The 13844-nt window shown below is 38.6% G+C and overlaps 1 long non-coding RNA gene across 1 annotated transcript; it reads right to left on the reverse strand.

Annotated features, from left to right (window-relative positions):
• Positions 1-494: 494 nt before the first annotated feature.
• LOC127115447 (uncharacterized) lies at positions 495-1006 on the reverse strand. Its single transcript, XR_007800734.1, has 2 exons — positions 923-1006; positions 495-821 (listed from the first exon to the last, which is right to left on the reverse strand). It is a non-coding gene; the product is annotated as an uncharacterized LOC127115447 (long non-coding RNA).
• Between the last annotated feature and the right edge of the window lie 12838 nt (positions 1007-13844).

A 13844-nucleotide genomic window follows, 5' to 3' on the forward strand; every position in this document is an offset into this window, starting at 1 on the left:
TATATTGCTTGCATGCTTTTGGTGAAATCTTGGGTTGCCTTTTATGGATCCTTTGCAAATATACAAGTATAAAACTCATGATCAACGCGGCTTTTTGCCTCGTTGGATGGCCAACCATGGGAAAAACTTGTTCATTTTTAATTTTTTTTTAAAAGCAACACGCCATTTTAAAAATACAAAAATGCAGTTGTTATGAATAGAACTCATGATCTATACTATTTTTTTCTTTAATTAAAATGTTAAATTGAGGAAAAATCTTATTTATTTTTAATTAAAAAATAATAATAAAAGCGCCTAATATAATAGATTCACTTCGGGAATATTCAATTATGGTAAAAAAAAATTGTTAAAAATTCTATAGTTTATTGTAGTGTGAGAAGCTTGAGTTTGCTACATATGATTTTCCCCTTGTGAAACTTATTGCAATTCTTTGAAATCTACCATTTCTTAATCTTCTTTAAAGATTTCTAATTGATAAAAAAGGATAGATGAAATGCTTTGAGACCCACTAAGTGGAAATTAAGTGGAAATTAAACACATGACTCACTCAGTCTCAATGTAAACAAAACCCACTAAGTGGAAATTAAAAATGATTACAAAATTGCACAATCAATTCACCAAAAGCAGCTCATTAAGCTAATAAGAAAATGGAAGAGATAGTTTTCTTGATGAAGCATTTCACGTCGAACCATTCTCAATAGAACAACATTGTGAGGCAAAAGACCACTATAGTATAGTAATGTTGGGATTGAAGTTGTAGGCTCACCAATTAATGATGTTAGAAACCTCACAATTGATCTAAACATCAAAGTTGTAAGAGACTGCAACAAACAACAAGCACATTGAGAGAGAAAAGAAAATCATTACCTATAAATGATGAATTGGATTAAGAAAATAACAAAAGGATAAGATATATACATACCATGATTACGAAGGGTTTTGAGTTCAATTTTTTTGGGGTAGTTTCTCAAAGTATAAGCTAGATAATGAAACCAATAGATATAGCTGACATTCAAACCAACCAGTCAATGTAAGTTTGAATATATATATATATATATTAGATTTGGAAAGTTGAAGAAAGTTATGTACATATATAAAGTTAGGTGGTCCTTGCCCCAAAAAGAAATGTTATGTGCCAAAAAGTTGGGTAAATATGGTTGGATTTAAGTGTAGTTTTTTAAGGTGATACTTAGGTTATTCATTCATGGTAAAATATGGATGATTTATTCGATGTGATATGATATTAATGAAATTAAGACACATTAAGACTAATTTTTAAAGTAAAATCTACTAGTTTACTTTTTTTTCGCAAGTAAACTTTATTTATTTAAAATTAAAATAATTATAGTTAAGATTTATATTTTTATGAAGTTTCACTTTGGTTTTTTTTATGATATTAAGTGACTATTTTTTTTCTTTATAATATATATATATATATATATATATATATATATATATATATATATATATATATATATATATATATATATATATATATATATATATATATATATATATATATATATATATATATATATATATATATACAAAAGATAGGCGGACAACAAATTGTGTCGGTATTCTTTATTGGATGATAAAATCAATTCTCTTTAAAACTACATTCATTATTTTAGGAGACACAATTGTTATGCATGAGTTTTTGCATTCTCTATAAAAGATTAATTGTTTCTAGTGTTAGAAAACAAAAAGTATCAAAGGCAAAATGGTAAGCATGTTGATTGTCAGAACATGTTTTCTGATGCTTAACCACTTTACTTGAAGCGGCTTTAAGAGGTGTATGTCTCATAATAAAACCTCTAGTCCTCAGTCCTAGTAGTGGGGAAACTCCATTCAAGTCTACACATGCATGTTTCCCTCCTGTCCAATTGTACACCATACCATATGTTGGTCTAAATGTCGATCTTCTATCTTGCAGGTCAGTCAAAAATTCACATGCGTCTCTTTCTTCACATATACTCTGGTCCGCCGAAATATATCAAATAAGACATCCTTAACCAAAGTCATGTTGGTGTTTGAAGCCTGAAAACTTCCTACAATGTACCGTGTGTTCCCAAAATTTATCGAAATATGCCTTGTGGTAAATAGGGAAAATCTCACCAATAGGAAATAAAATAATCATAAGTCAATATTTAAGGATAATATGATACTTTACCGGGGACATATGTTGGTCAAGATTATAACACATGTGCAAACAACCAAAAACTATTTTCTGTCTTGCGGTCATTTCAAACTTTACATCCATGTGTTGAACACTTATACTAAAAAGGGCACTCATTAAATCATGTTGTGCTTTAGGAGGGAAAATGTCCTTACTAGTAAAATTACTAAGGTCAAAATTTGGAATCACTACACTAAGGCCATCCAAAGCTATGTTGAAATCAAAGTCAATATCATAGATCCCACTATCTCTCAATGTATTATAATCTTGTAACATCCAAGATTGGTCCCTAGAATTCACAAAAATGTATGAGACAACCTCTACTGCCGAGTATAAACCCAATCCTTCAACTCTATAACTGTAAATAATCCATTTTCCATTGAATGTCCCCCGGAGAAAGGACATCCACTAACCACGATGTCTTCAATCTCTATTCGCAACTCTTTATCAAGCCAAATAATTGTTTTCTCCATATGATTATGTTGGCTTACTCTTAGGCCAAAAAAGAGTTTGGACATGCCCATGCAATATCTAAGTAGAAGAAGCTCGCATTGAGGATCGCTTAGTTGTGACAAAAGATGCATTAACTTAATAGTCCTGACCCCTCTCTTCATGGAACACCCCCCGATAAATCCTTCATGACTATAAGTGCCTCCAAGCAATTTTATCCCTAACATCGGCCTCATAATTTTCAAAGGAAACAACTCCCCACAAAATTTACTACCATCACATGAAGGAAAAAAGATCTCACTTTTACGAATATTCAATTCGATACCTAATCATGGACTGGTCTCCCAAATGATGTCAATGGCTTTAGCCATCTCCTCTAAATTCCACATGATGGTCTTGTTATCAAGATACAAAGAATGAAGAAAAAGCTTACAATTATTTGATCTGATAAATAAGTGGGTGTAACACAAGAGCAAAAAGGAACTACTCTTACGTGTCACCTTATTGCACTTCAATGGTTGACATAATATGCACATCCCTAACGTATAACCATGCTACCCGACCATAAAGAAATCCAACCCAAAGGGAAATATATGAACATTTCACCCTCACCTTTTGCAGTAGGGCTGATCGATCTACCATGTTAAAATAATTCATGAAATTTACCGTGAGCATAGCCAAATAGCCATCTCAGTGTCACTTTCTCGACACCACGTTAGCACTGTGCAAAATGGTCTCAACACCACCGACACCTCGACCCCAAATTAGAAGTTATTGAGATATTGTGCCATACATTTACTTATCAATTTTACTATAACATTGGATGTCAACCACCTCTAAATATAACCCACATTAATTGATTACATCCCACCATTAGGTTTTAATAATGGAGTCAAGGGTGCGAAGACAATAACCTATGCCAAACCCATCAGACATATCCCTCATAGCCATATGTGTATCCTCTAAAACCTTTTTTTGTGAGTGCATTATAGGGGGCACTAGATGACCCAACACTTTCACAACCATTGTGAAATGGCCATTCCCAACCTTATGAATGCATTTCTTGATGTGAGAGCTCATTTTTGAATCTTTCTCCTCAATATTAATTTCCCCATGACCCCAATTATTTTGCTCAAAGCTGCCCAAACCATTAATAAAGAACTTGCCAAGACCACGTGCGTCCCCCAAAGTAGTTAAGCATTCCAAAATATGATGTTGTTGTAAGAACTTTTGATTCCAAGACCTGCGATCCCACATATTCTTAGGGTTGACCACCTATAAAGTACAACGAGGAAGAATTAACAGACAAACCCAAGCACCTACAGACCCAGACTTAGAAATCACCCTATATAGAGAGCATATCTTAATGCATGAGAAAAATCAAGACAACATTTAAGAGGTATACTCTTCACAGTGAAAATAGATATTGTGAAGACCCTCTTTAAAAACATTGTATCCAATAGAAATCCTTCATTTACATTGAGGTCATTGGACTCTATTATAGATGGTTTTATAATACTTATAATTTTCCTTCCGACCTACCATGTCCTATGAGTAATGTTGGAACAGGGATAGAGTATCGGGATTTGTTATCGTCTCCACAGGGATTATGTGATATTGTCGCCGTTCGATAGTTGTTAAGTTCTTAACTTATAGTAACAAGGGGGTTTTAGTTTTCGGTTACGGTAGCTTGCATAAAAAGTAAGAAATTGCGGTAAAAGTTTTGGTTTTACGATTTGAGAAAGATTGTCAAAGTTAGGGTTCGACGATCACTTTGCATGCATAAGTTCGATCAAACAAAACTCATAAACTCCATTAGATGATAAACACATTCACAAAATCCTCCCAATGTGTTTATTTCTAACACACATTATGGGTTTTTCTCATTTTGATCCATTGTTGATTTCTCACACAATCTATCAAAATGACAACTTTTAGGTTTAACTTTTTAGTGAACAAACTCATTCAAGACTATCTCTAGCTAAAGCACAAGGATGGATGAAAACCTAGGTCAAGAGTTGGAAAACACCTTTCAATAATAAACCAACACAAAGAGTTATCAATAAAACAAGGTTTTCACCATACATTCATCATCAAAGAGTTTACAAATGAAGATCAACCCATATAAATACAAAACTTATGATCATCTACATCTAACCTTGACAAAATGAAAGACTTAGCTACTCATTTTCATGGTAGCTTGAACAACAAGTTTCAGAAGAAGGTTGATCAACATCCGAGTCGAAGAATCGAGATTGGATGGGAATCCACCTTCTTTTTGTAAAATATTGTCAAGAGAAAAATAAGAATGAGAAATGGGGTTTCTAGGGCACAAAAATCACCTCCAAGTAAAAAACAAGTAAAAAGATGATAAAGAAAAGTTCAGAGAGATGTTCCAAAAAGTAGCCCATACTACTTATAGAAATGGTTGCTGAGCTGTCATGCTCGCTAGGCGAACAATCCTTCGCTAGACGAAGCCCTCGCTTCTCTCATTCGCTCCAGCGAGTCTTGATGTTTTTGCTACTAGAAGTGTTCGCTACTTGCTCGCTGGATGCTCGCCTAGCGAATACTTCGCTACTTCCCTCGCCACAACGAGTTTTGATCTTTTTGCTACTGGAAGTGTTCGCTACTTGCTCGCTGGATGCTCACCTAGCGAATACTTCGCTAATTCCCTCGCCACAACGAGTTTTGATCTTTTTGCTACTGTCCAAGTCTGGGAGTGTTCGCTGGCATCTCGCTGCGTGCTCGCCTAGCGAATACTTCGCTACCTCACTCGACTAGCGAGCTTGCTTATGTTTGCTTTCTTTCTTGGTTCCTTTGCCATCTTTCTTGTGCCTTAGTTTTCTACTCTTTCATGCCTAATTCCTGCACAATAACACACAAATTAAAGGTACCAAGACCATTTCACATAGTATTGCAAATCAACAAAAGCAAGGGAGGTTTCGAACACTTTTTCGACAAAAAGGAGTGAAAGATGCCCACATTTGATAGCTCAAATAAGCAAACTTGGGCATCTAACAACTCTCCCTTGCTAGATTCTTGCTTGCCCTCAAGCAAAGTATGTCTCTTGAAGGACAAGAGGATTTGCTTAAAGAAAAAGATTTCTCCGAAATCGGATAAAATGGCTCAAACACAAGAGAATCAACCAGACACAAGTTCCCAATGGTTAGAATAACACAATACACAAGAACTAAAACCTTATAGCAATGCAAAACATGTATCAATCCACAACAATGTTATCCTGAATGAATCACCCTATCTCTCCTCTTCGAATAAGGATTGAAGAAATTACGCGTTTGCAACCGCGGGGACAATTTTACTCTCCAACAAACAATGCAAAAGTCAATTCAATTCATACAATGTCTAACAATTATAAATGAAAATGCGGAAGCACGAAGATCACTAAGTTCTTTTCCGGTTGTAGCTTGATCAGGTTTACAAACAAGGGTCATATCTAAGGCCATTGAAAACGAACTTGCCGACGCAAAAGAGACATTCACTGTACATGCTATTCACACATCTCAACTTCGTTCCACTTGTTTCTCATTTGAAACCTTCACAACTCTTATTTCACAACTCAATTTTGTTTTTCACTATTTTTCTTCCAAGCAAGCATTCATTTTCATTTTCTTTTTTTCTTTTTTTTCACATCGTATTCACAAAACAGATGTTTCTCTTTTCTAATTTTTTTTCAATGCTTGCTCGGTTATTCAAGAGTTATGGCACCTACCGATTCTCATTTTCGTTCTCCCCAACTTATCTTTTACTCACCCCAAGTGAATGCTCTTGACTTTTTACGGCAAAAGAACAATTATAAAAAATTTCAGGGTTTCAAGAAAAAAGATTTTGACGTCTCGCCTTATTTCAAGCTGAGATTCAACTGTTTAAGCTCAAAGGGGTTCACGAATACTCTCTGCTCACGGGTAAGTTGTATTTGGAACTGGTTGTGCTCGAAAGAAAACAAGCGCCTTGATCATTTCTAATTGCTTCCACAAATTCACAATAATAAAAGACAAAGCATGAATCAAATGAATCAACACAGTTTATTAGAATCCAGCATTTTAGTGTACAATGGAGGTTTCCTCACAATTTGTGGTTCTAAGCCCTAGGTGAATCATTCATTCAATTATGTTGCAAAAAGAACAATATTCAATTACAAAAGAGTAAAGTTCTTAATGCATTCTAAAATTCTAACCGGAGGTAACCATGTACCTTAGCATTATTCGCTTGTTTATTTTTATCATCGCCATCCAAGCTCGGATGCACCTTCATTGGATACTTCTTTGAGGAGCAACCAATCTAGAAGGTTTGAACCTCAACAACCAAACATTTATCAAGCAAAAGAAATTCAAACCAAACACAATAATTTAAAACATAAACAACTATCATCGCTTCAAAATGTTAAAATGTGCATGAGGGACAAAACACCCCAAAAAGTACATAACCAAAATACCAAATATCTGAAAATACAAGAAAATAAAACATAACATGAAAAAAACTTAGTCCTCATAGGATTCAGAACCCTCTTCACTAGTGGCCTCAGAACCGGAATCATCATCATCACCATCATCATCAGCATCATCATCAGCGCCACCAGAACCATCAGCACCAGCACCCGCCCCCTCTCCGAAAACAGGTCTGTCCTCAGGCCAGCTAGCATGTTGCAGGAATTGCTCACGCGTCATCATAGGATGCTCTCCAGAAGGGTCACGTACCTGTAATTGTAATACGTGCATAGAGTCATGTATATCAATCATGGCGCACTGAGTCGCCGCCATCCAATCCCAATTGTAATTGCAAACAGCTTGCTGGAAATGATCAAACCCCTGAGAAAAAGCACCAGGACCATCAACAGCCCTGGTATCATCAGCAGCTGTACTACCTCGGAAGTTCTTCGGCTTACAGTACTTGTCCACATATCGATCGTCGATTGCGAACGGAATCCTTACCTGACTGCGGGAGGGTAACTTCACCCTCGACTATAGGCACAAAGCCATGATGAGACAAGGAAAAGCACGGGGGCAGTTAAATCGCGCCCCCGACTTCAGCCCGCTTTCAACCACGGACTTCATCTCAATCGCAATGATTCGCACCACATCGATTTGTACATTAGTTAGAATACAGTGGACCAAGTGTGCCACTGGGATCCGCATGGTCGACGTGTGTGACTTGGGCTTAATGTTAGTCAGAATCAGCATCAAGATCAGCTGAGCCAAGGGAATCATATCCTCCCGATGGTACCTCACAGGAACCCCAAATGGGTTTACCTCAACTGACTTTCCCTCAAACAACAGGGCCCCAGAAATAGTATCAGTGTTCATGTGGAGCCTCAGATCTCTGTGGTATGCATCCCTCTCATTAACTCCCAGATGGAGCGGTTCACCAAGCACTCGGTTAATAGCATCCCTATCAAAAGCGACCTGACGTCCTGACACTCTTGTAGTCCAAGTGAAAGGCTCGTCGTCATTTGGCAGCGCGTTCGCATAGAACTCGCGTATTATATCAATATCATAGCTTTCGGGTGAAGAGATCAACTTGTCCCATTTCTTGCTATTTATCAACCCTGCAAATGTCCGATAATCGCCTTGTTCGTTGATCAAAAACCTCTTCTCAGGTAAGATTTTCCTTTTCTCCAACGCCACATAACGTGCGGCTTGCTTCGCCCCAGCGAATTTATCGTTGTCAAATTGAATTGGCACAGTGCGGGAAGTGCTCCCGACCTTTCTCTTTTTTGCAGCACTTGACCTGGATGCCATCTGTAAAATCATAGAAAAGAAACAACACACAACCACAAAACAGATTAGAGATCAAAACAGAAAAACCAGATACTGTCATGGTCGCTACAACTTCGCTTAGCGAGGACCCAGCGAAGATTCGCTACGGGTTCGCTTAGCGAAGTGACAGCGAATGCTTGCCACAGATTCGCCTAGCGAAGATGCTAGCGAATGCTACAGGATTTTGAGTTCTCCACTGTTAATAATCCAATTTCAGAAAACCCAATGTCTAATGATACCCATTCCAGAAACAAAGTAATTTAACATGCTAGGAATCGCTCTAAACATACATGCAAACCTAAAAACCCAATCTCCCAAATTCAACCCTAATGACTCATTCTTCAGAATTTCCAACATTGAAAGCACAAAGGAATGGAGACAGAACAAACCTGATTGAAGAGTTTGATTGATTCTGAAATACAATAGTTAGGGTTTGCACAAGGATGATTCTCAAAGTTTTTGTGTGAGATGGAAGTGAAAAGTGTGAAAGTGAGAGTGAGTTCGTGACCCTATGTTCAGACTAAAACAAAATAAACGGGTTTTGGGCCCAAATGAGTGGCCCTCTGAAAAATAAAATAAGGTTATGTCACGCAACGTTCGCCTAGCGAAGAGCTAGCGAACGGCTCGCTACTGTCTTCGCCTAGCGAGCAGCTAGCGAACAGCTCGCTACTGTCTTCGCCTAGCGAGCAGCTAGCGAACATGACAGGAACTTGTTTTTTTCAAAACAGCACTGCACAACATAATTCAGCAAGGTTCCACCAATTTGAATACCAATACCACACAACACAAAGCTGTAAATACTTACAATGTTAGGGTGCCTCCCAACAAGCGCTTGTTTAACGTCGGATAAGCTCGACGGTTCGAGATGCTCACAGAGGAACATCCAAGCAGATTGCACAACTCTCGTGATCCACAAGACCGCCAAGATAAATCTTCAAATGTTGGCCGTTAACCGTCCAACTATCTTTCTTCTCCAAGTTCTCAATGACAACAGCTCCATACTCTTTGACTTCTTTGACACGAAATGGCCCGGACCATTTAGATTTCAATTTTCCGGGGAATAGCCTCAACCTAGAATTGAACAAAAGGACCAACTGTCCGGGCACAAATTCCTTCTTCCTAAGCTTTTTGTCATGATACTCTTTCAGCTTTTCTTTGTACAACCAACTCGAGTGATATGCGGCATTGCGCATTTCTTCCAACTCAAGCAATTGCACTTTTCTTTTTTCACCGGCCAAATCCTTATCAAAGTTCAATAATTTCAGAGCCCACAAAGCTTTGTGCTCCAATTAGACCGGCAAATGGCAAGTCTTACCAAATACCAATTGAAAAGGAGTTAGCCCAATTGGAGCTTTAAAAGCGGTACGGTATGCCCATAAAGCTTCATCCAACTTTTGCGACCACTCTTTTGTAGAATTCGACACGGTTTTTTCAAGAATTCTCTTAATCTCACGATTATAGACTTCGGCTTGACTGTTTGCTTGTGGGTGATATGGAGTCACCACTCTATGTGATACACCGTAATGTTTCAAAACGCTTTCTAACGGTGCATTACAAAAGTGCGACCCTCCGTCACTAATCAACACACGGGGGGTTCCAAAACGGGAAAAGATGTTTTTTTTCAAAAAAAATTATTACCGTTTTAGCATCCTCTCGAGGTGAGGCAATCTCCTCAACCCACTTAGAAACATAGTCAACCGCCACAAGCATATATTCATTACCATATGAGGGTGGGAATGGTCCAACAAAGTCGATACCCCAACAATCAAATACTTCAACCTCTTGGATGTTTTGGAGAGGCATCTCGTCTCTCTTACCAATCCCACCACTTCTTTGGCAACTATCACAACTTTGCGCATGGGCATTTGCGTCTTTGAAAATAGTAGGCCAATAAAATCCTGACTGAAGGACTTTAGTGGCCGTTCTTGCCCCATTGTAGTGTCCGCCGTAAGGCGAGTTGTGACAATGCCAAAGAATGCTTTGCGCTTCATCGCCAGTAACACACCTCCTCAAAAGGTTATCACCACCCAATTTAAACAAGTATGGGTCATCCCACACGTAGTACTTAGCATCCGAGAGAAATTTACTTTTTTGGTTCGAAGTTAGGTCGGGAGGCACCAAACCATTAGCCTTATGGTTCGCAAAGTCCGCAAACCACGGCCTAACTTGAACTTTGAAAAGTTTTTCATCAGGAAACTCTTCCCGAATTTCCTTCTCGGAAGTGGTAACCTCCACATTAACTAAGCGGGATAAATGATCCGCCACCAAATTTTCCGATCCTTTCTTGTCTTTGATTTCAACATCAAATTCTTGCAACAAGAGGACCCAACGGATGAGCCTTTGCTTCGAGTCCGGTTTGGTGAGCAAATATTTAATCGCCGGGTGGTCGGTATACACTATGACCTTGGAACCAATAAGATAAGACCTAAACTTTTCAAGCGCATACACTATCGCAAGTAATTCTTTTTTAGTGGTGGCATAGTTAACTTGAGCCTCATTAAGAACTTTACTTGCGTAGTGTATCGCATGAAATTTTTTCTCTTTTCTTTGGCCTAATACCGCTCTGATTGCATAGTCGCTCGCATCACACATGAGCTCAAAATTTAAATTCCAATTTGGAGCGACTATAATTGGAGCGGTAACCAATTTTTCCTTTAAAATTTCAAAAGCTTGTAAACACTCATCAGTTAAAAGAAATACACGATCCTTAGCTAGCAAGTTACTCAAAGGCCTAGCTACCTTTGAGAAGTCTTTGATAAAGCTCCGATAGAAACCGGTGTGCCACAGAAAGCTTCGGACTCCCTTCAAATTCACCGGAGGAGGCAACTTTTCAATCACTTCAACTTTAGCACGATCAACTTCAAGCCCTCTTGAAGAGACTTTATGGGCAAGCACTATCCCCTCGGTCACCATGAAGTGGCACTTCTCCCAATTAAGAACAAGATTTGTCTTCACACATCTTTCAAGAACCGTTTCCAAGTTGTCCAATCATAGACCAAAGGAACCACCAAATATGGAGAAGTCGTCCATAAAGACTTCAATTGTTTTCTCGATAAGGTCGGCAAAAATAGCTTGCACACATCTTTGGAAAGTCTCTGGTGCATTGCATAACCCAAAGGGCATTTTACGGTATGCGAAAATTCCAAAAGGACATGTGAAAGTCGTCTTTTCATGATCGTCCGGGTCAACCGCAATTTGGTTATACCCGGAATAGCCATCTAAGAAACAATAGTATTGTTGCCCAGAAAGTCTTTCTAGCATTTGATCCATGAATGGGAGTGGAAAGTGATCTTTTCGAGTTGCGGTATTCAACCGCCTATAATCAATGCACATACGCCACCCCGTTGCCACTTTTGTCGGGATCAACTCATCCTTTTCATTTCGAATCACGGTAATGCCACCTTTCTTCGGAACCACATGTACAGGACTAACCCATGGGCTATCCGAAATCGGGTAAATCATTCCCGCATCCAACAACTTAACAACCTCCTTTCTAACAACTTCCTTCATAGTAGGATTTAAGCGGCGTTGCGGTTGAGCTACCGGCTTAAAGTCCTCTTCCATTAAGATCTTGTGCATGCAATAGGAAGGACTAATTCCTTTGAGATCGGAAAGAGTCCAACCCATGGCTTCTTGATTCTTTTTCAAAACATTGATCAAACGGGCTTCTTCATTCTTTGACAAAAGATTGCTTATGATAACTGGCTTTGCTTCGGTCTCGTCGAGGAATGCATACTTCAAATTAGAAGGTAACATTTTCAATTCAATCGGCGATTTTTCTTCATTAACCTCCTTCTTCAATACTTCCTCCTCAACTTCCTACGGATGTAACTCTTTTAGACTATCAAGTTCCCTTAGGCATTCATCAAGAGCTTGCTCTTCTTCAATTGTGAAAACTTCAAAGGAGTCATCAAGAGCTAACTCCATAGGAGATATCTCATGAATATGTTTAGAAACTTCAAAAGTTGCCTCTTCGATCACATCAATGCGAAAGCTGTCATGACTATCCTTTGAATGCTTCATGGCTTCGAATAGATCAAAAGTAACTTCTTCATTTTGGACCCTTACTTTCATCAAACCGTCGTCAACGTCAATCATCATGCGTGCGGTTTTCATGAACGGTCAGCCAAGAATAAGCGGGGCATCATCATCCTCTTCCATATCAATCACAATGAAATCAACCGGGAAGAAGAATTTTTCAACTTTGACCAATATATCTTGGGCTAACCCATGAGGATGGGTAGTCGACTTATCGGCCAATTGCAAAGTCATCTGGATGGCCTTCATTTCAATGTTGCCAAGCCTATTCACAATAGACAATGGTATTAGATTAATGCTTGAACCCAAATCAATTAGCCCTTTTCCGACATAGACATCACCAATTATAACCGGAAAAGTAACTCGTCCCGGGTCAACCTCTTTTCTCGGAAGCATCCGTTGAATGATTGCACTACAACTAGCATCTAGGACAATTGTCTCCGGTTCCGTGTACCTCCGCTTTTTAGTAAGTATGTCTTTCATGAATTTCGCATACTTAGGCATTTGCTCCAATGCTTCGGCAAACGGAATGTTCACTTGAAGTTGTTTGAATATATCCATGAACCGGGCGTAATGCCGTTCATTCTCCCTCTTAGATGGAGCATGTGGATACGGAAGGTTTTGGATTGGAGTAGTGCTCACTACCTCCTTTCCTTTAGAAACTCTAGAATTCCTCTCTCTTTTCTTTTTTACTCCCTCCACCTTCACTTCATCACTCTTATTTTTTTTCAACTTCCACACTTTCTTTATTTTCTACTTCACCATTTTTTTCATTCTTTTCAACTTTTTCCTCACTCCACTCCCCAACTTCAACATCAATGCTATCCTCTATTTTTTTCTCCTCATTTTTTTTCTCATCCTCTCTTTTTTCACTCTCATCTCTTTTTTCACTCTCACTAATCAACTCCCTTCTACTTCTCGTTGTTATCGCTTTACAATGCTCTTTTGGATTTGTTTGCGTGTTCGCCGAAAAAGATGGTCCGGGTTGTTGTTCCGCTAGTTGTTTAGCAAGTTGACCGACTTGAGTTTCAAGATTTTTGATTGCTGCATCGTTGCTCTTTTGATTAGCCATCGACAATTGCATAAATTGTGTCAATGTCTCTTCTAACTTTGAAGTCACGACCAGCGGTTGTTGAGGTTGGTAAGGATTTTGACGGCTAGAAGTACCACCCCCATAACCTTAGTTATGGTGATAGTTAGCCCTTGGTTGGAACCCTTGATTCCCTTGAAAGTGTTGTTGTTGATTTTGAGGATGTTGTTGATACGGTTGTTGTTGTTGTTGCCTCAGTTGGTAGTCTCGTTGGTTCGCCATGTAATTCACCTCTTCGAACCCGGGAGGTGGACAAAACCCGGTGTCATGATCACCCTTGCAAAGCTCACAACAAGCTATTTGTTTAGCTTTT

This window comes from Lathyrus oleraceus, chromosome 1 (genome assembly GCF_024323335.1).
Source record: "Lathyrus oleraceus cultivar Zhongwan6 chromosome 1, CAAS_Psat_ZW6_1.0, whole genome shotgun sequence".
In the NCBI taxonomy this organism is placed as follows: Eukaryota; Viridiplantae; Streptophyta; class Magnoliopsida; order Fabales; family Fabaceae; genus Lathyrus; species Lathyrus oleraceus.